The sequence below is a fragment of the Tachysurus fulvidraco genome, chromosome 19, assembly GCF_022655615.1.
Source record: "Tachysurus fulvidraco isolate hzauxx_2018 chromosome 19, HZAU_PFXX_2.0, whole genome shotgun sequence".
NCBI classification, from domain to species: domain Eukaryota; kingdom Metazoa; phylum Chordata; class Actinopteri; order Siluriformes; family Bagridae; genus Tachysurus; species Tachysurus fulvidraco.
The window spans coordinates 16,443,883-16,466,480 of NC_062536.1; the positions used below are offsets into that span (position 1 = coordinate 16,443,883).

General features: G+C 40.0%; 1 protein-coding gene across 1 annotated transcript in view; it reads left to right on the forward strand.

Annotated features, from left to right (window-relative positions):
- The window catches only part of ninj2 (ninjurin 2), a 28,921-nt gene that overhangs the window by 782 nt on the left and 5,541 nt on the right, over window positions 1-22,598 (forward strand). The gene's annotated exons all lie outside the window — the stretch shown is intronic.

The window sequence follows — 22,598 nt, forward strand, 5'->3', positions numbered from 1 at the left end:
CACAATCCAAATAAAAAAGAGAAAATAAAATCATATAGTAATATTAAATTCTTAAATACAAATAAGCTAAAATATTGATAACGATTATTATTCAATTCTATAGTTATAATGAAACGTTTTTAGTTATTTCGTGTATTTCTTTTTGTTTATAGAATTATTTAATTTTATACACAAATGTTAATAATTAATTGCAAACCATTGCTTATTGTCTCCATGTCCAGGTCATGTACTATATCAGGATGTATTATATTTACATCCTACTAACATTCATCTACCTGGATAATATAAACAAACAAACAAACAAACAAACAAACAAATAAATAAAAAGAAATCCATAACAAAGAGACAGATATTCCTTGAAATGCACAGTAAATAAATCACACAAGACGAGTTCATTCCTATTAACAGGCTGCAAATGAAAACGTTGCATTCGATGCATGTGACACGTTGAAGCGACACTTATAAGTCGTATGATGTTCATCTACTGCACCAGTGGCTCATGTCCTATTTCTACCGTCTTTAACTGTGTTATAAATAAATCCAGCCCTATCCCAGTTCCCTACAATTTATTGACAAGATTTGTGTGATTGTTTCCCCCAATAACAACGAAGCAGTCAGTAAGAGAAGCCATGAGAAACATTTCATTCTAGTATATGAGTGATATGTTAAGGAATCAAAATTAAAACCCTGAATGATTTGATTTGACTTGATCTGATTTGATCATTTGCTATTAGATTAAAACTCAAGACAATAACCTAAGGAACCTAAAACCTGGGTTGAGTTACATGAATATAATCAACATATATCAGTCTCTGAATTTGAACAGTTTTCAAAACAAGCTTGTGAGGAAAAAGTTCATTACAACGATGGTGAATTATAATAAACTACAGATTAAGAAGATTAGGGATTTTCTAAAATCTAGAAAAAAAATCGAACACAATGCAAAGATTTAGGCTGAGCGTCCACCCGAATTTTTATTTCATGTTTGACGCATTTCAAGTGTTTTACTTCTGTACCGTTATTATTGTCAGTACGACCTTTCCGGTTGATTCGGGTACTTGTGATACAGTCCTGTTTAAATTCACTCATTCATTCATTTTCTACCGCTTATCCGAACTACCTCGGGTCACGGGGAGCGTCATCGGGCATCGAGGCAGGATACACCCTGGACGGAGTGCCAACCCATCGCAGGGCACACACACACTCTCTCATTCATTCACTCACACACACACACACACACACACACACACACACACACACACACACACACACACACACACACACACTACGGACAATTTTCCAGAGATGCCAATCAACCTACCATGCATGTCCTACCATGCATGACCGGGAGAGGAAACCGGAGTACCCGGAGGAAACCCCCGAGGCACGGGGAGAACATGCAAACTCCATACACACAAGGCAGAGGTGGGAATCGAACCCCCAACCCTGGAGGTGTGAGGCGAACGTGCTAACCACTAAGCCACCGTTCCCCTCCTGTTTAAATTAAATCCTCTAAATCCGCAGAATTTCCGGTTGGATCTGAACTCCACCTCCATACCGAATCTCTCCATTTAATACTTTTGGACGTGAAAAAAAAAAGATTTTCATTAGCACAGTCTAATACTAATGTTCATTCCATGGCATAACACTCAGCAGCTGAGAGAGAGAAGATATTAGACATGACATGATATGAATTTCAACACAAACAGGTGAGAAGATCAGGACAGGTTTAAAGCGGCCATCTGCACTGTGGGTGTAGATACAGGAATGTTACATACTAATGCTTCATGCGTTCCACAGACCTAGAGACAAGAGTGTCGGGGTCGTCTTTAATCCCTGTCTATCCCTCAGTATCCAGACTCACCACCGATGATCCTTTTTCAAATCATTGAACTCTCCTTTTTTTGTTGTGACCATGTTTTTCACCATTGAATGTCTTCTTCATGTCTCATAATGGTGGTTAATATGAAGCTCATATGAAAACAGACACTCAGGACTTATTTCTATACTATTTCTGTTTTTTATCAAGTCTACTAGGGGCAAGATATTCATAGAGAAGTTGAAACGGAAAAACACAAAAAGGTTATTCTTCCAATCACTAAAATTCAGTGTAAGGGAAAAACACAGGTCTCAGCCTGAAAGACAACAAAGTCGTGACTCATTTTATATCAGACTCACAGCCAGAAAATCATTCATTTGTTTATACTGATTGAGTCCTTTTCCAGTTCATGGGATCATCTGCTTTGAGAAATGTGAAAAAAAAAAAAAAAAGCACTGACAGAAAACAGAAAAGAGACAGAAAACATTGATCGTACTGTAACTCAAGCCTTTTGTGTATTTAAGTCACTTTAACTAACCGAGATGAAGCCTGAACACTACTGAACACTATTACTGCTTGTTTGTTGCTTAAACAGGGACGGTTAAGGTTTAGGACAAGCCTTAAATGAATTGAGTGAATTCTGTCTCGCTTTTGTGTATTGCTAGTTATTGTCTTCAAATTTCCCAGCACTGAGTTTCTCACCTCTTCCTGAATTCCTCTGAACTTTTCTCGTCTCGACCTGAGCTGCTGAAACATTTTGACCGTCTCTGTGAGTTACAGACTATTGGCAGCTGCTTTTTGGGAATTGCCAGCTCAGCTTGTCCTCTCCTGGCACCTTGGTGCCACTTTGAACCATCTTTGTTGTGGGCATCCGAGCTCGATTTGGCATTTCTCATAGCACTGTTACACTTTTTTGAAACACCACAAAGCCTCAGCGGGAAGAATTTCCTTCAGTTTGTGCATGATGAGTTTTTTTCTCTCTTCCTCCCTTTATTTCTTTTCCTTCTGTATGCCTACGCTTTGGTGGCTGAAGCTGTTTGCTGAGATCTGTGGAATAACATACCGCCATCAGGCTCACGCATTTTGTTTCATGGAAACTGGGCCACAGATCTGAATCCTGGATCGTCGCCGACAGCTACGGCATTTACAGTGACGGTTAAGATTACCTAACGAAGAGAAAAAGAGTGCTTCCACATACTGCAAACAATGTTTTGTCTTGTACAATCATACACGATTTTAATGCGAAGCCAAATGGAAGTCTGATAGACAAAACCTGTCTCTGAAGCCTGACTGACAAAGCGTGACATCCAAAACATCCAGCTCTCTCGATATGACCATCTGAGCTGCGTTGATGAAGAGCTCATTGGTGTATGTGTAGTGAATAAGTGTAGGATACTGAACACCAGTGTTAATTAGAGTGGTGATTAGCAATTTGGTTCATTAGCTCTAAGTAATGTTTAACCCCAGTGACAGTAATCCTGTGTTTTGTCACCATGGGGACTCTGAGACACACATATCTTCACTGCTGTTGTTCTCAGCGAACGAGTATTTATTTATTTATCTTCACTTCCATTTTTCAAACGATGTAATCAAAAGAAACGGTTATTCCTAGCAGCGTCCTAATAAACCTAATGACTCCCAGTGAGCATACCAAAACCATGCTTCCTGTTATTTTTACAGCTCCATGACCTACTTCTGTAACAAGAACCAAAGGTCCTACGGCATCTATATCAACGCCACAAAGCTTTCGTCTTTTTCTTTTCTCATTAATCCACCTTTAGTGTGCGATCTATGAAATGCAAAGGGGGAAGAATTCTCATACAGTGTGAGATAAGCAGTAAAATATGTATCTTAAGTTCTTTTCCAGATGATTTAGGGTGTACTCAGATGTACTCAAATTCTCTGCAGGAGTCTTAGATCATTTTTTTGGTCTGGGGAATGTAAGAGCAGTCTCCTTGCAGCTGTTAGTAATCTTCCTCTGCATGCCCACATCGAGCTTAATGAAATTAGACTGTATTTCTACTTCGTTTTATTTCTGGCCCGTGATGTTATACGCACTTGGGTTTGAGATCATTAGATTTACAGAGGCAGGATAAGCAGGATCTCTGCGCTACGCGTTTAGATATACCTCGGTGTCTGAAAAACGAGTCATTCAAGGTCAACTGAGGAAATATAAAGTCCAGTGCAGACCTCTAAACAATAAAATGTGTGTTTTATTCCTTTTACAGATGGTTGGGGGAAAAAAGCACGGGTCAGTTCGCAAAGGTCGTTATCTACAATAAATAAATAAATGAATGAATTTATTAATATAAAGTTTTTTTTTTAAATCCCAAAAATAAACAACACCAATTTTTCATTTAATGATCTGTGACTGAATAAAATTAAAAATGAATTACACTTATGATCCAGTTATGATTCAATCTTATAATTTACTTTTTAAATGGAGTTCAAAATAATATCCAGGCAAAAGTAGTCGCACACAGAACGCACCACATTCCTGCAAAAATCTGATTTTAGATAAACATGAATAAACATTAATAAACATTTTACAGTGTTATTTAAAAAAAAATTAAACTGCGGGTGTTAGCATTCACACACACACACACACACACACACACACACACACACACACACACACACACACACACACACACACACACTTTATATATACATCATCTAATACATATACAATACATACGATACACACATACAATGTACGTGTACACTAACCGTCCACTTTATTAGGAACATCTGCACACCTGCAGTCATGTTGCAGCAGTGATTAAAATCACGCAGGAACAGATCAAGAGTTTTAAGTAGCATTCACTTTAAACAGAGGAAGAAAAAGTTTAATCTCCATGACTTTACTCTGTTTACTTCGTAAGACGGCACGGTTGTCAGTACCAGATGGCTTGGTCTGAGTATTTCACCTGGTGGATGAGAGAGATTTCAGAAGAATAAGCAGACTGATCTGAGCTGATAGGAAGTCTGTAGTAACCATGGTGAGCAGAAAAGCATCTCAACATGTACAACATATCAAAGCTTAAGGTGAATGAGCTACAAAAGATGGATGAGCTGTTTTCTTTTTGTCAGTCAGATCATGCCTAAGGGCTTAGTTTATACGGGATGTATGGATGAACTTCCTCCTAACGAAAAAGGTTGAAAAACAAAAACAAACATATATCATAATATTAATATAATCTCCTGTGCTAAATCACCATCTGTCTCTTCCACTGAGTGAAACAAAATGAACAGAAATTACAGGAAAAGTAATCACACCTAGATGTCTTAACATGAGTAGGTTCATATAAGGTTTAGATTACGTTTTCTACTCTGTCTGATGCAGTTAAGGGTTATTCGACGTGTGGAAAACAAACATAAACTAGCCTGTTTTTTTTTTTTCACGGTTTCACAGCAGGTCTTATGAAATACAACACAATGAAAAGTTAAGCGTGCGATGTGATTTATAAAGGGTTGGAAAAGCTGCCTATAATTTATCTTTTACTGTAGAGAGTGTGAGACTGACATGGTCACAGCAGGGGCTCCACATGTCTGCATTTCTAACCCCACCTCCTTCCCCTCGTGACGTCTTTAACCGAGCCAACCGGCTACGCTCTTGTCTCTATTGTTTTCCTCTGACATGGCAACATCCAAAAGTGTTTCAGCTGAAGGTTAAAAGATAGATACATGTCTCAGTGTGACTCCCATTTTGGACACCGCTGAGTTAAAGGTCAGGCGCAGGGGTCAAGAGAGGACGCAGAGGTCACTGGCGTATTTCTCACCTGTGGAAAGTACATTCCACCTGAGATCAAGATGAAAGAATTTTTTCTTCTTCTTTTTTTTAACCGAGGCCGCTCGGTAACACATCTCGTGTGCAACAGTTTGCAGCATGTCCACGCAACATGTTGCACCAGGCTGAGAATACGGCAGGCCGCGATAAGCAGGTTAAAAAGTAACAGCTGAGAGGAAACTGAAACTTTGAGCTGACATGTGTGACTGCAACTGGAACACGTCTCAGTTTTCTGCTGAACGTTTATTTAAGGTTATCTGTGACTTTGAAGCATCTCTGTCTGAACAAAGTAACAGTAGCGGTAACTTCTCGTCTTAGTGATGATCTCAGGGCTAGACCTCGACCCTCACCTCTAACTGAGAGTGTTTAGTATGACCGTGTGATCGGGTGGAGCTTATCGGAAGAACTCAAGTTCCTGTTCTGTTGTGTTCAGCATCGAATGTCTTTATCGTGTCTCACTCCACAATGGTGTTAATATGAAGCTCATATGAAAGTAGACACTCGGAGCTTTAAGAATTTGTCGTGTTTCAGAAGGATTTGTGTTTTTATCTAGACTACTGGGGCAAAATATTCAGGAAAAAAAAAATACGGTTATCTTCAGAGTAAATGTTGATATCAAACCTGTTTCTGCTCTCCGAGATGCTCCGAGTGTTTGTTCATAAGCAGCTCAAATTTGAAGGTGTTCATCTTCAATCACCTTCTTTGTGAGATTATCAGCATAGAGGAAAAACACACGTCTCACACTGAAAGACAAAAGAGTCCTGACTCATTTTAGATCAGACGCACAGCCAGAACATCATTCATTACTTCATATGGATCGAAAATGTTCAGTTGTTTATTTAATCAATGAAATCATAAGCACTTGATTCTTCTTCTTCTTCTTCTTCTTCTTCTTCTTCTTCTTCTTCTTCTTCTTCTTCTATTTTCACTTAAGTACTACTTCTGTGATAATTCCAGCCCTGATATTAAGTGTACTATAGGTTAGGGCGCTATTTAAAGCATATACATGTATGGCTTTTCCTGTCTTTCCACAAGAGACATGTTTAAACATGGTCTACCGGGCATATCTGACCACTATATCTGACACGTACACGTCTCTCTGCATCCTGTCCTGCTCACTTGCCATGCTGTTGTTCCTCTCTCTCTCTCTCTCAGTTATAGAGCGAGAGTGTGACTGGGAGCGTTCGCTGAATTGTTGGGACTTTATGAACAAAACGCGTCTCTTGGTCTCTCCTAGAATGTGGAAGGAAGGAAAGGCAGTGTGCAGTAGGTGGGGAAATCAGTAGGGGGCTTCTCCATGAAAGACCGGAAACCCCTAAAGCGATATCCAATGTTAAGATGCCTCGAGGCCTGATGAGTTGCTATAGGTGATCACACTAGCTTTTCTTAACATTCTAGGCAGATGTTCTTTGGACTGGTCATCTTCATGTACAGTACGTACCATCAGACATGCTGTTTGTGCAACTTAACCTTTCAACTACACCACATAAGTCAAGGTTTACTGCTGAAATATATAAGGCTCATAAGTATTATACACCAGACTGTCAGACTGTATTTGAGAAAAAGAAGTGCCTCTAAAACACCTAGGCCTGCTTTATATATTACCATATTTATTATCACATAAAAAGATACTTTTATATATATATACTGTATATATAGAAGAGAAAAAGAAAGACTTGCCCTTGGTTTGATATACTGTAGACAGCATTTGTGGCTCATTTGCTGTTCATTCCATTCATGTATGACATATTTGGGTCTCCTGAAAAGGATCGAGTGGGCAGCTGTTTGCTCTCCGGATAACACGTCGATAGTTTGGCTCATCTGTATAGAGACATGAGTTGCGTTTAGTGGGTGTGGGCAGAAAAGTGAGATGACATGATGTCAACTTATTACTCAGTCTGGCCCCGTGGCCTTTACCTCATTACTAGTGCCTCTGCAGCCAAAACCCGCTCAAGTGGTGTGAGTTTATGGTGATTGAAACCAGTCTCCTCTGCATGTGTACATGTGCAATGAAGCAAGTACTTCAGTAGGAAAGTAGCTTTAAAAAGTGTCAGATGTGCCGTGAGTGAGTCTACAATGTCAGTAACTGTCAAATCACCTCCCTATCGAAATACATCTCCACAATTAAACTCTGTATCTGGCACGTTTTATTGACGAGCTGCTAAACGGATATTATGCTTTATAGTAGGAAGCCAAAGACAGGAAAATAAAAACAAAACAAGCTTTTTTTCTTTCTTAATTTTTCTTTTAACAAGATTAGCGATAAAGACGGAACAGTGCAGCAGAACAGGGGTTTGTCCATTAAGTTTGAATTATAGTGACAGATTCCTTTACAAAGCATGATAGGAAACACACACACACACACACACACACACACACACACACACACACACACACACACACACACACACACACACACTTTCTGTTTTTATTGACACAAACCATGAATACAAACTCAAAGCAACAATTAGATACTTCCTATTCAAACCTTAGCAGCCGTGTGATTTAATGTAGTTTCTCAAATGGCTAGGAAAACAGCAATGGCGGTCATTTTGTTTGGATACTGTAGCTGAATGTTAATTTTGCTATGAACTGTAGCTAATATTTGAAGCCTGATCATGCTAGCTAGCTAATTTTGAACAACAAAACAAGAAGCTACGAAGACAAACACGTTACATCTAAAGAGTCATTAGCTTTCAATTTACTAACTGTGTAAAATCAATTCGCTTACATTTTGGAGGACCTTTTGAGCTATTACATGCTAACATATGCTAACGTATGCTAACATATGCTAAGACTGCTTAAAACCAAATCTAGCTAGTCAGCTGGCATTTTGTTACTTTCTTGCTCTCGGTAACATCTATAGTTTTGTTAATGTTCTCTAATTTTCCTTCCTTATCATCCATGGTTCTAGCTTTGATGCACAGCATGTAGCTGTATTGGTGTAGCAGTGATTTCCAAATGATTAGCATTCTTGATTCAAGAAAATAAGATAAAAGTCAAATATGAAATGAAGAACAAATGCAATGTGTGGTGTTTTAGCTGTGTAATTTTAGTTAAACATGGTATTTTACTGTATAATACTTTGCACATACTTATTTCTATTAAATAAAGGGGAAAAAATAGATAATGGCACCCTCTCTTCTGCTGTTTTGGAGCATGTCTGGATGCTGTGTCTGTTCTGTCTAAGTCTTAACCACCTGGCAGAGGCATCCCAGCTTCAGGCTAAAATATTCAGGTGCTTGTGAATCTAATGCCATCAATCTTCACAAGAGCCTCCGGGCATTCGTGTGTCTCTTTTTAAGGGTGTTAGCCATCATGTAAAACAGCCTAGGACACAAAATATACTACAATATATATATACGATTTACTTTTGTTTGAGGTGGGAAAATGGTGTAGCCTTACATCAAGGTTGTTAATTTGTCACATACATGGATTCTTACATAGATGTGTTTTCTGCAGTTACTCGTTATAATATTATAAACACCTTATAATAATATAATAAACATATAATAAAGTTCAGTAGTCTATGGAGAATGTAATAAACGGAAATGAAATGTAATGGAAAGTATAAAGTTTATATGGAACGATGCAGTGTGCATATGATTCTACTGTATATCATATACCTACGTCTCCATTATTGTAAGATTGGTTTTATAGGTATATAAGTATATCATGTATGCTCTTTGATTTGCATGTTACATGCCTGGCTTTGTATAAGTTTTGAATACACAACTAATCTACTGTTACTACGTCCTTTCGATCTGTATCTTTCTTTCTTTTTTCTGTATGCACATGTAACAAGGGATCATACCACAATCATGTGTTTCCAACCATGTGTTTGGTGTGAGGAATCATTCGAGCCAATCATTTGTCGTTTCACGTCATCAGACCTCATTTGCATAAAGTTGAAGCTGAAATGATCCACCTCTATGTTGTACAGCACGTTTTGGGGTTGATTCCACATGCAGTGCATCCCCTCGTAAGTACGAAAACTATACTGGATCGCCATGGGACACATTCCAGCATGCTGCAAAAAATGTTAAAGTCAAAAATATATTCATTCAGGAATCCACAGTCTCTCTGCAGTGAGCTTGATACTGACTTTGTTTGCTGATATACACACTTTTGCACTTCAAATTCGAATGGGATTTTATGTCTTTCTGAGTGAGGTGATGGATCATGAGGTAATCTGATACCACTTCTTTGTGCAGAGATTCTGGCAGCACACACACACACACACACACACACACACACACACACACACACACACACACACACACACACACACAAAAGGCTATAGAGCACTGCCCCCCATGGTGGTTGGCTGGAGAAGAAGGAATGCATTCTCGTATTTCTGGTTTTAATTGTATCCAGACTGAAAGACATTCCAGCCCACTGGGCCACAGGACCAATGACTCAAGCAGACGAGCATTCGGGTGCTTTCCAATTCCAATACCACCAACACTGCAGCTATTCCTCTTCGATCCACCCAGTTCTGTTATTCAGGGCACACCCTGATATTCACACCATGTAAACCAGAAACAGATATATCCCAAACTCTGGCATATCTTTAGTTTGTAATATGAAGGCGACAGGATGTGATTGTCTCATGCTTTCAAAACCTGATTCATCGGACCTTGAGTTCGAGGGACAAGCATCTCAACTTGTGTTTGTGCGTCTCGTCTCGTGTGTGTTTTGTACTTTTGGGTCAAAGAGACCATAAACATGATGACAATAGGAAAAAAATGCACTCTGGTGTGAAGTCACTGGACTCTTATCACGTCCTGGTCGCCATAGATGCCATGCAAAGGGAGATATGGTTTAAAGGAAAGGCCTATTACAGTGAATGCAAGGCAGACTTATCAGAGAAATGTCAAGCAAGGATTTGTTCATATCAGTATCAGGTCCTTTATCCAAACTGCAGTAGAACTAGATATGTATATGGTCCCCTCAAAAAGAACTGCAACAACAAGTCTAAATCTTTTGGGTCTTAGATCAAACATGGATATGAGACAACAGATCAGGAGAAGGCTTCAACAGGGTGAAAAAGTGGAAGCCAAGTCAATCCTGTAAAGGAGAATGAAGAGGTAACCCCCACAAACACACACACACACACACAAAAACAAACAAGGACGGTAAGAAAATAGAAAAGAAATAAACAAAGAAGGCAACAGTTTGGTGATTATCAGTGATTCATGGCCTTGAATCAGTTAGTGCGAGAAAGAAAAAAGTCTACACAACCATATAATAAGTATTTTTTTTACTTACTTATTTCTTCTCATCATCGAAAGTGTTATGTTCTACGTAGTTTAGCATAACTAGATTTAAATTTTAATGAGCCCAAACTCAAAATTTGATCTATCATCCCATATTCGTGTTTTGATCTCAAACCCAAATCTTAACAGCATATAACAAAAACAAAAGAATTGATCTTACTGTTCCAATACTTTTGGGGGACTGTATTACACGAAGCCAGTTGACTTGTCTGAGTACATGTTATTGTGAGGAAAGAAAACAGAGTGAGCTCAGGGGAGATATAGAATGAGAGAGGGAGCGCGAGAAAGGGAAAAAAAGGGATAGTGAGTGATATGAGGTGATTGGATGGTGCTGGAAAAGAAAACTGGAACTGCATGGGTGTATGTGTGTTTTACACATGGGGTCACAGCTGGACAGTCTCTCTGGATGGGTGTTGAACATCATGTCCTGCTGGAAGGGAAATGACAGGCTTGTTTGCCAGCACTGGATGACTACTGTACACCGCATGCCAGCAAAACACCCATAAATCCAGTTCGACTGATAGGAACGGATCCAACGATGACATCAAGAAAAACGAACAAGGTTTAAACAAAAGTAACCCTTTCAGTGCTGACTATATGTATTTATACAGTATAAGGAGCTTTGGTAGCTAAGCGGTTAAGGAGTTGGACTACAGGTCAGAAGGTTGTGAGTTTGAACCCCAGGTCCCCCAAGCTACCACTACTGAGCCCTTGAACAAGACGCTGAACCCTCAATTGCTCAGTTTTGTATGTTGCTCTGTGAATATATTTGTAACCTTGAGGCACTATATACATATTACTGTTATATACTATTCATTCATTTTCTACCGCTTATCCGAACTTCTCGGGTCACGGGGAGCCTGTCCCTATCTCAGGCGTCATCGGGCATCGAGGCAGGATACACCCTGGAAGGAGTGCCAACCCATCACAGGGCACACACACTCTCATTCACTCACACACTCACACACTATGGACAATTTTCCAGAGATGCCAATCAACCTACCATGCATGTCTTTGGACCGGGGGAGGAAACCGGAGCACCCGGAGGAAACTCCCGAGGCACGGGGAGAACATGCAAACTCCACACACACAAGGCGGAGGCGGGAATCGAACCCCCAACCCTGGAGGTGTGAGGCGAACGTGCTAAATACTAAGTCACCGTGCCTCCCATTATATACTATTATTTATGAAAACACTATTCAGTACTAATATTTATTAGTAAGAAGCTCTCACACCTGACATACGCTATAGACAAGAGTCTAGTGAATTTTTATGCCACAGATTGTCTGTTGACTTATTGCACTCATAAATCTCTTTCAGTGAACGAGCAGGCGGCAGAGCGATTCTTGTCCCAGTGCGCCTCACTTGTCGCAGTTCCTATTTTTGACCTCTACTATATTGCAATGCAACACTAACTGTAGGCCAAAGCGTTTTTCAAAATTTCCTGTAGCTTTAAAAATAATTCCACAGCCCTCGTCAGTGAACCCTCATTATGTTTTAGTATTACTCAATCATTGTTGACTAATCTTTGTTATGAGTTTATCATAGTTAATATAAAATTGCAGGCCTTAAATATAAAGTCATAACATAGAAGCATAAAACTGTTAACCCACATTTATTGTCTCCTTACCGTGGCACCTGTAAACGAGTGGAATATATTTGGCAGCAACCGAACAGTCAGTTTTCAAAGTCGATGTGTTGGAAGCAGGAAAAATGGGAAAGGATCAGAGTTTGATGCATTACTGCAGAGTGGTCAGAGTGCCCATGCTGATCGGTGTCCACCAAGAAAAGCACCTACAACGTACGTGTGAGCATCAGAACTGGACCATGGAGCAATAAAAGAAGGTGGGTTGGTCTGATGAATCGCATTTCTTTTACGTCGTGTGGATGGCCGGATGTGTGTGGGGAGAAGGCAAGCCGTGGGAGGCAGTGTGATGCTCTGGACAATGTTATGCTTAGAAACCTCAGGTCTTGGCATTCGGTGGACATATACTGTACCATCTACATAAATATTGCTGTAGATCGTCATGGCAACGGTATTGCCTATCAGTGTCCTCTTTCAGCAGGATAATGCTGTCTGAAACACTGCAAAAATTCTGCAGGAATGGTTTGAGCATGACATAGAGTTCCCCAGATTCCCCAGATCCCAAGCCAATTGAGCATGTGTTGGATGTGCTGGGGATGTGGTATCAGTAGTGGTTAAGGTGTTGGATGACCAATTGGAAGGTTGTGAGTTCAAATCCCAGGTCCACAAAGCTGCCACAGCTGGGCCCTTGAGCAAGGCCCTTAGCCCTCAATTGCTCGGTTGTATAAAAATGTAAGTTTGCCAAATGCTGTAAGTGTACATGTGCTGATCCTCTTGGGTTCCACCTCACAACTTACAGGATTTAAATAATTTGCTGCTAACGTCATGGAGTCGGATCCCACAGAACCCCTTCAGAGGTCTATGCCTCGACGAGTCAGACCTGTTCTGATGCTATAAAGAAGATGATGACATAAATCACATCCTATTTCCATATACAGATATCACAAGCACATCTGAAATCACCCAGGTCGGCCCACCAGGCAGCGGAGCGTGCTACTTCCTTGTCAATTATTGAGTGGAATGAGTTTTTGCAGACATGTTGACAGGTCAGAATGATGTCATGAGCTCACTCAGAGAAGTCTCATTGGCTATAATAACCTCCATATTCCAGCTCTACGGAGTAATGTGTAATGCAATATGTAGTGTAATATGAGAGAAGTAGTTAAAAGGTGCCCTCTCTCTTTCTCTCCCTCTCTCTCTCTTTCTCTCCCTCTCTCTCTCTCTCTCTCTCTCTCTCTCTCTCTCTCTCACACACACACACACACACACACACACACACACACACACACACACACACACACACACTGAAACAGAGTGCTTATGGAGCTCAGGGAGGCCTGTAAATTACACTAAAAGCATATATGTTTATACCATGAAAAGTTCCTTGCCATCCACTCTCCTTTAAGGTCTTGTATATACAAATTCATGTTGACTCTATAGTCCTGCAGTCAGCTCCACTATCAGTGTCAACCATTTGGACTTTTTTTTTTTTTTTGCACAATACTGATTTCAAATACAAGACATGTTCAGTGACGCATCCTCTAGAGAGAATAAGAGTCCTGAGAGATTTTCCTGTGAAAAGTGTTGAGATACTCATAGTGGACCATCTGTGAATGATGTCAAATCTGATCACACGTTTTAATATAGTTGAAATCCTAAGATTGAGATCATCGCAAAACAAACACAGATATTTCTGCTTAAAATTCCACTTTTGTCATTCGAAGGCAGTGAAATTTAATAAACTAAATTCCTAAAGTTTCTCATTCACCCATCCATCCATTTTCTAACCTAGCTTACCCTAGACAGTGTCACAGGGTACCTGGAGCTCATGCCAGGGCACAGATTAGGGGATACCTTAGATGAGGTTCTAACTGGTCACTGGTCTAAAGTGTCCCAAAATGTACAAGAACTGGTTCTATGTGATGGGTGACTCAATTCAAAATGGTGGAAACATCCCAACTGTAAAAAGCTCCTGTGAAAATCATCCTCCTGTTGTTTGTTGTTGGTTGTTGGGGAAGTCGTGGCCTAATGGTTAGAGAGTTTGACTCCTAACCCTAAGGATGTGGGTTCGAGTCTCGGACCGGCGATACCACGACTGAGGTGTGTGTTCGTGGTGTGTGTGTGTTCACTGCTGTGTGTGTGCACTTTAGATGGGTGAAATGCAGAGAATGAATTCTGAGTATGGGTCACCGTACTTCGCCGTATGTCACGTCACGTCTGCATTGGGATTAGTTGGATGTAGATACTTAGATACAGCTTTACTGTCATTGCATAATACAGGTACATGGCAACATATATGGCACCAAACAATATGCGTACAAATATAAATATATATGTCTGTACAATATAACTGAGGTAATACACACTGTATATACGAGTTCATGATATCATCGGTCTTCTAAGGAGCAGGAACCTCTGAGCCACGAGACATGACACACCGATGCTCCTCTATAAGATTTTAGGGGCTGTTTCATAGATTAAAGTTTCCATGTAGTTTCGTTGATGCTGGTAGACGTTCAGGAGCTGCATTTTGTAGCTTGTTCTTATTTTGCAACCCTGAGTTCCCTTCATTTTCCTCTTACACAAGGAGTTCAGAGCAAGTTAAACAAGTAATTTAAACTTGCATTTATCTTAGCAGTTCACTAAGTTGTTAATAATTATGGAGCTGTTATTTACAGAAAGAGTTCTTGTTTCTAGAAGCAATGTAAGCAGTGTCTCTAATAGTTTGAGTAGAAATTTGGTCATTGTGTGCTTTGTTTATTTTCTACAATCATTCATGTCCATTTTATTACAGGGTGGAATGGTGCCAATGATTCTGTATATATACACACAGATATTTTGGAGGAAATTTCTACTTCATGAAGTGTAAGAGGGCCACCTGTGCAGATATCCTGTGCATGTTTTTATATTGTGCTGGGAACCAAATGTCTGTACGAGGATAAAGATATCTGAGAGATTTGACCTTGTGGTGACATTTGGATGGTTTTCAAGAGAAAGTGTGAAAAAAATGAAAATAGGTTACAATTTGGTTGTTGGGGTTAATGTGAGGGTCTAGTGTCTGAATTAATAATTATATTAGCAGAAGGTCCTCACAAGATTTTTCATGGATTTGTGTGTGTGTGTGTGTGTGTGTGTGTGTGTGTGTGTGTGTGTGTGTGTGTGTGTGTGTGTGTGTGTGTGTGTGATGTTTGCTGTGTGACTGATGTTTTTGAGCTGTCATCAGAAGAACGACATCCCACATCCTCATCGCTGGATTCAAGACAGAACTACAGAGCAATTGTCATCACACACACACACACACACACACACACACACACACACACACACACACACACACACACACACACGCGCGCGCATATCCCAGAGCATCTGGAGATACAACCACATCCGCATGATGCATTTAAATGTAGCCAACCACACTGCGAATACACACTCACTCCAGCCACAACAAGCAGTCTTGCTTTTTGTAGCCGAAGCAGGAAACAAAACCACACACAAACACACACATGAACACACAAACACACACACAAACACACACACAGAAACCAAGTGGCAGGAAATCTGCACAGGTGACATAAGGTGTAGGAGTCAGTTCCGTTTCACGTATATAAGTATGTGTGATTGTGTTGCACAAAAAAGTAGTGTGAATCTCATGCAGAATCGTATGTGTGTGTGTGTGTGTGTGTGTGTGTGTGTGTGAGAGAGAGAGAGAGAGAGAGAGAGAGAGAGAGAGAGAGAGAGAGAGAGAGAGAGAATACACTCACATGCAGTGACAGCTGCAGAAGGAACCTCAGAGGGAAAGTAAGGGGCATATCAGTTCACCCCCTCTCCTCCTCTCCACCACATTTCCCCCTCCTCTATTTGGTATGAAGAGAAACTTGTGTTTATAGCAACTGTCATCACACATACCATCTGATCTGCTTCTACCCAGCACTCTCAGCTACAACACAACAACACAACGCTGCAGCGAAGGATCCACAAGCTTTTAAAGCTCCTCGGTTTTATGGCCTCTACCAGAACAAAGCTATCTATCTCCTCCTCGTAAATTAGATAATTACTGCGAGTCAAAGTTCTCTGAAAGCTATTATTTGGATGTCGTACATTTTTACCCCATTATAACGAAGGTCAACGTGTCAAAAATCATAACGTGTGAGCTTGCTAGTTTTACCTTTACCTTACCGTACGTGTCTTTGTGTATAGTGTGTTACAGTATATACGCCTTTACCATTGTTTATCACATATAAGGTGCTGAATCTTCAAGTTCTCAATGACTGACATTTTCTATTTAGCCTCAAACACTTGTCATTCTTTTTGAGATTTGCGAACGCACCCAGATCTTGATAATTGGCATTGCGCAATCGTGTATGGTGAACAGTGAAATGCTGACAGTTAAAATGACAGGTTTAATTCGCCATGCGGTTGTCAGCTTCTCTGTCCTGACAGTGTGATATTCATTCATTCATTCATTTTCTACCGCTTTATCCAAACTTCTCGGGTCACGGGGAGCCTGTGCCTATCTCAGGCGTCTTTGGGCATCGAGGCAGGATACACCCTGGACGGAGTGCCAACCCATCATGGGGCACACACACACACTCATTCACTCACACACTCACACACTACGGACAATTTTCCAGAGATGCCAATCAACCTACCATGCATGTCTTTGGACCGGGGGAGGAAACCGGAGTACCCGGAGGAAACCCCCGAGGCACGGGGAGAACATGCAAACTCCACACACACAAGGCGGAGGCGGGAATCGAACCCCCAACCCTGGAGGTGTGAGGCAAACATGCTAACCACTAAGCCACCGTGGCCCCCTACAGTGTGATATGAGAAATTCAATTCAACTCAATTCAAATTTGTTTGTATAGAGCTTTTAACAATGGACATTGTCTCAAAGCAGCTTTACAGAACATAAGAAACATAATACAGTAAATGAAATATTATAGAAAGATTAATATAACACAAAAAGTTCAAGATTGATATTAGACTTATATTTAAATGTGTTTGTATTTATCCCTAATGAAGAAGTCTGAGGTGACTGAGGCGACTTTGGTGAGGAAAAACTCCCTCAAAAGTGAACCTCATCCTCATTTGGGTGACACTGGAGGGTGTGATTATAAATATACAGTTCGGGAATCGTTTATTGATCGGGAGGATTTTGTCCTCAAAGACTACATGGAGTTGACATGTCCTCTTAGAATGTCCGAATACTTCACGAAGCAGAGTCCAACTGGAGCTGGAACATCTCTAGATGCCTCAGGATCCTCACATGGATGGTCTCATCTCAGTGAAGGTCCAAAATCTTCATGACATGGAACACAACTGGAGCTGATACGAACTCTGGATGGCTCGGGATGGGTAGACAAAGGGAAGCGGTGGAGAGGAATTAGCATAGCTGCTGTTCATAATATTAGCAAGATGATAATGTGCATTTGATGATAATTGTACAGATGTACTAGAGGACAAGGTTATGGGAAGTATTATGTGTGAGAAAGGACCATGAGAGTCGAGACCATGTAACTGCATTGTTTATCTATTTTTGCATCATTTGTCTACCTTCACAGATATAATGTAAAATTAGAGTCATGTCAAATTCTAAAACTTTTTGCTTATGAATAACACCATGGACATACATGTGGATTAGGCCCACTGTGATCATTTAGGGTTTGGAGGTGTTTTGTTATGTATCGGATATTTCATCTAAATCCTTTAGAACTAGATAGATTTTATAACATGGCACTAGTTTCAGACATGTACCAAAGACTACACGGAAAATCACTGTGCAATAGCTGTCTAACTTTCCAGATTTGTATGAATTAAATACAAAAATAATTATCATCGTTTGACATGTCCGTATGAAGCCGTTCGGTGATGTTAGTCTATCCGGGGGAGGTTTGCTTTATGTTTTGTAAAACATAGCGTTACGATCGAACTATGTAGAGGGGACATAGCGATGGAGCAGACGATGCTACTGTCTCACAGCTCCAGGGTTCATTTGACCTTCTTGTGTCTTTGTCGGCTTTTTTCTCACATCCCAAAAACATGCCATGTTACAAAAAGTAGCCTCTAGGTGAGACTGTACGTGTGCATGGTGCCTTGACATCCTGTACATAGTGTATTCCTGTCTCACGCCCAGTGTTCCTGGGATATACTCAGCATCTATTGTGACCCTGAGCCCGATTAAGTGCTAACTGAAAAACTATACAATGACATGTTCAGGCTTACAATATCACATGTGTTAGTGATGTTAGTTTAAGAGATGTGGTAACTCAACAGTTAAGGCTCTGGGTTAATTGTCAGAAGGCCTAATAATCTTTTGCACCCTTAAGCAAGATGGTTAACCCTCTCTATGACCCGGCCTTCTTCTTCTTCTTCTTCTTCTTCTTCTTCTTCTTTCGGCTTTTCCCTTTAGGGGTTGCCACAGCGAATCATCTCTCTCCACCTATCCCTATCTTCTGCATCCTCAACACTTGCATCCACTAGCTTCATATCCTCATTAGTTACATCCATATACCTCCTCTTTGGCCTTCCTCTTTGCTTCCTGCCTGGCAGCTCCATGTCCAACATTCTCCTACCAATATACAGTACTCACGCTCCCTAACTTTGTCTCCCAAACGTCCAACGTGAGCTGTCCCTCTGATGTACTCGTTCCTAATCCTGTCCAATCTTGTCACTCCCAAAGAGAACCTCAACATCTTCAGCTGGGCTACCTCTAGCTCTGACTCCTGTCTCTTCTTCAGTGACACTGTCTCTAAACCATACGGCATGGCCGGTCTCACCACTGTCCTGTACACCTTCCCCTTGATTCTCACTGATATTTTCCTATCACATTCCTATCACACACACTGCACTCGCTTCTTTACTTCGTTCCCACTCTCTCCATTACTCTGGTGACCCGGCCTCATGACCCTAATTTCCTAACAAGTCAGGATATGTGAAAAAAAAAGTGCTGATTTGTATTTGGGGCTCCAGCCATTGACCCTAGCTATAGACATACATACATTTGCCCCCCCATACTTCCCTGCTAGCATAAACACACTGTGCTGGAATGCACCGGACTGTCTGGACTATTTTGATCTCTAATTATGCAATCAGGGCCTTAACATTTATTATATAAGCCGATAATCCTGATAATGTGTATAAGAGTAAAATCTAAATGTAGCCACATCACTGCTAAATAAATGCAGTCACTCGTTAAAGTTACTCGAGACAAATTAGCAGGACAGATGAAGAGCTATGTGAAGTGTTCAGTGATACTGAGATATGGGTAAAGAAGGCAGTCAAGTCTAGAGCGCAGATGTACTAAAATAAGTCGCTCCACATTATTGCAGGGATTCGGGGATCGAGTCGCAGCTGTGCCGTGTGCTTTTTATTTGTGGCCGAGAGCTCCCTGAAGACACACCTGATCACACATTTGCTGAAAGGCAAGGACAGCAATGTTGTTCTTATGCCAGGTGGTAACAAAGACCCGGAATTCATCACATTGCATGTTAAGAGCTTCACATTTTCTTCTGAACATGGCCTGAGGAAGGCCTACATCACTAACACCAGCTAACACTGCTGCTGCTATAAGTGGAGAATACGTGCGCATTTGGTGTGTTTGTCAATGCGAATGGGAGAAGACTGGGGGTGGGGTGGGCTGTGGGGGCTCCTTCTGTTTTTTTTTTTTTCTTATTCAATTTTTAATTCATTTTGAATGTAATACAAATGGTTACTTTAACATCGAGCACTATGAGACTCGTATAATAAATAAATAAATAAATAAATAAATAAATAAATAGATATTTTGTATAATTAATTCATTTCACAAAGAACACATATGCCGTGATTATGAATTTTATGCATTTAAAAAAAATAATTAAAAAGCAAAAAAAATAAAATAATAACGACGCTTAATTAAAGACAGCTCTTTAGAACACACAGTAAAAAATGTCGTTCGATTCACTGACGTACTTGGATTCGTTTTCGAGTTAATTAAATGACGGCGCTACAAACGAACCCAATCAGTAATGTCTCGTTTTATCGACTCGTAAGCTCGTGTATAGTAAATGAAGACTTACGGTTTGATGCATTTAACAATTCACCTTCGATATACAGACATTCATTAATATCCTAGTTATTACATATAAACAAAGAGGTACAGGAGGTGTCAAGTGTGTGAATGAAGTCATTTCATGAATTTGTACCATTCTTTAAAACAGATATTTATTAGAGATAGGAATGAGTTTTACATAAATGGAAGTAAATTACTCAGATTTCCTCATCTCATGTTTATTGTGCATTAATCATCTGTATACAGTAATACACTAATTCACTCCTCACAGACACAGTGTCAACATGATAAGAGTACAAAACGTGCTTTGATATCGAGGACATGCTGCTGGCTGTGATCTGTTATCACTCTGGAGCTGATTCACTTCCTCTGACAGCAGGTTTCAGAGTGTTTTCTTTCTCTTCTCTTTCAGAGTGTTTTCGTTCTCTCTGCAACTCGTTATCTATCTATCTATCTATCTATCTATCTATCTATCTATCTATCTATCTATCTATCTATCTATCTATCTATCTATCTATTTATTTATAATCTCTTTATAGTTATGTTTAATGTTCTCTCGCTCTGTCTCTCTCTCTATCGGTCTCTCTCTTTTTCTCTTGCTTTGTCTCTTGCTGTCTCTCTCTATCTCTCTAAATGTCTCTCTCTCTCTCTCTGTCTCTATCTCTCTATCGGTCTCTCTCTTGCTTTGTCTCTTGCTGTCTCTCTCTATCTCTCTAAATGTCTCTCTCTCTCTCTCTCTGTCTCTATCTCTCTATCGGTCTCTCTCTTTCTCTCTCTCTCGCTTTGTCTCTTGCTGTCTCTCACTTTTTCTGTCTCTATCTCTCCATATATCTCCATCTGCCTTTCTCTCTCTATCTGGCTCTATCTCTCTATCTGTCTTTCTCTCTCTCTCTCTTGCTTTGTCTCTCTCATTTTGTCTCTTGCTGTCCATCTCCATGTGCCTCTCTCTCTCTATCTGTCTCTATCTCTCTATCTGTCTTTCTCTCTCTCTCTTGCTTTGTCTCTCTCACTTTGTCTCTCACTGTCTCTGTCTCTGTCTCTGTCTCTGTCTCTGTCTCTCTCTCTCTCTCTCTCTCTCTCTCTCTCTCTCTCTCTCTCTCTCTCTCTCTTGCTCTCTGTTAAACAAGGGTGTTTATATAAACCTGAGATTTGAGTTAGAGTTTGAAGTGTAGAAAATTATAATTCTGATCAGTTATTAATCAATATCTATTTAATCAAATGCACTGGCAGGAATGTCTAAAAATATTCTTCATAAATTAATCAACTAAATATTAAATGAAATAAAATTACAAGGATACTTTTTCATCCATTCGAACAAAAACAGAAACATGTAACCTGACCAGGTCAAAGGAACATTTAGCACAAGTTTTTTTGCTTGTTTGGTACAGAATCATCATCGTCAGCAACAGGATCTTTAGAATCAGTAAGAATCTAAAGAACTGATTCAATAAACAAATATAACTCATAATGTCCCGAAAAGAAAACGCTGAATGTCTTGCATTCGTTAGTGCTTCAGACTTCTGAGCCAGTGAACACACCATTTATTTAACTCCAGGACAGTGTTGTTGTTTTTTTGTTGTGGTTTACGACCCCCAGTGGATTATCTTGGTAATGCACTGGGGTGCCAATATTTGTAGTCAAGCATTCATTCCACTATAACTTCAAATCATTTTATTTAAAACGCACTAGTAGGTAGCTTTGCTAAGATTACTTGCCCCTTGAGGTGAGGATGATGTGTGGATGATGATGATCAGTGATGTTCTGGTGTCCTGTCCAGGGTAAACCCAGTGTTCCCAGGAGAGACTCATCAATACTCACCCCTAAACCTGTCCTATTTTTCTAAACAGTTTTATTAATGATTATTTATTGCATTCATTTATTGTGTTAATAAAAGATGATTTCGATAAACCGACACATTAAATGTCTACATATATATTCCTTTGCATTGTTTTGTACTCAATACAGAAGGATAAACAAAAATTCCCACTTGCATTAATAATGGATGGTTGACTTGAACCTGGTCTTTGGGCTGAGGGAGATATTTTCTGTGCTTTATCTATACATTTAAT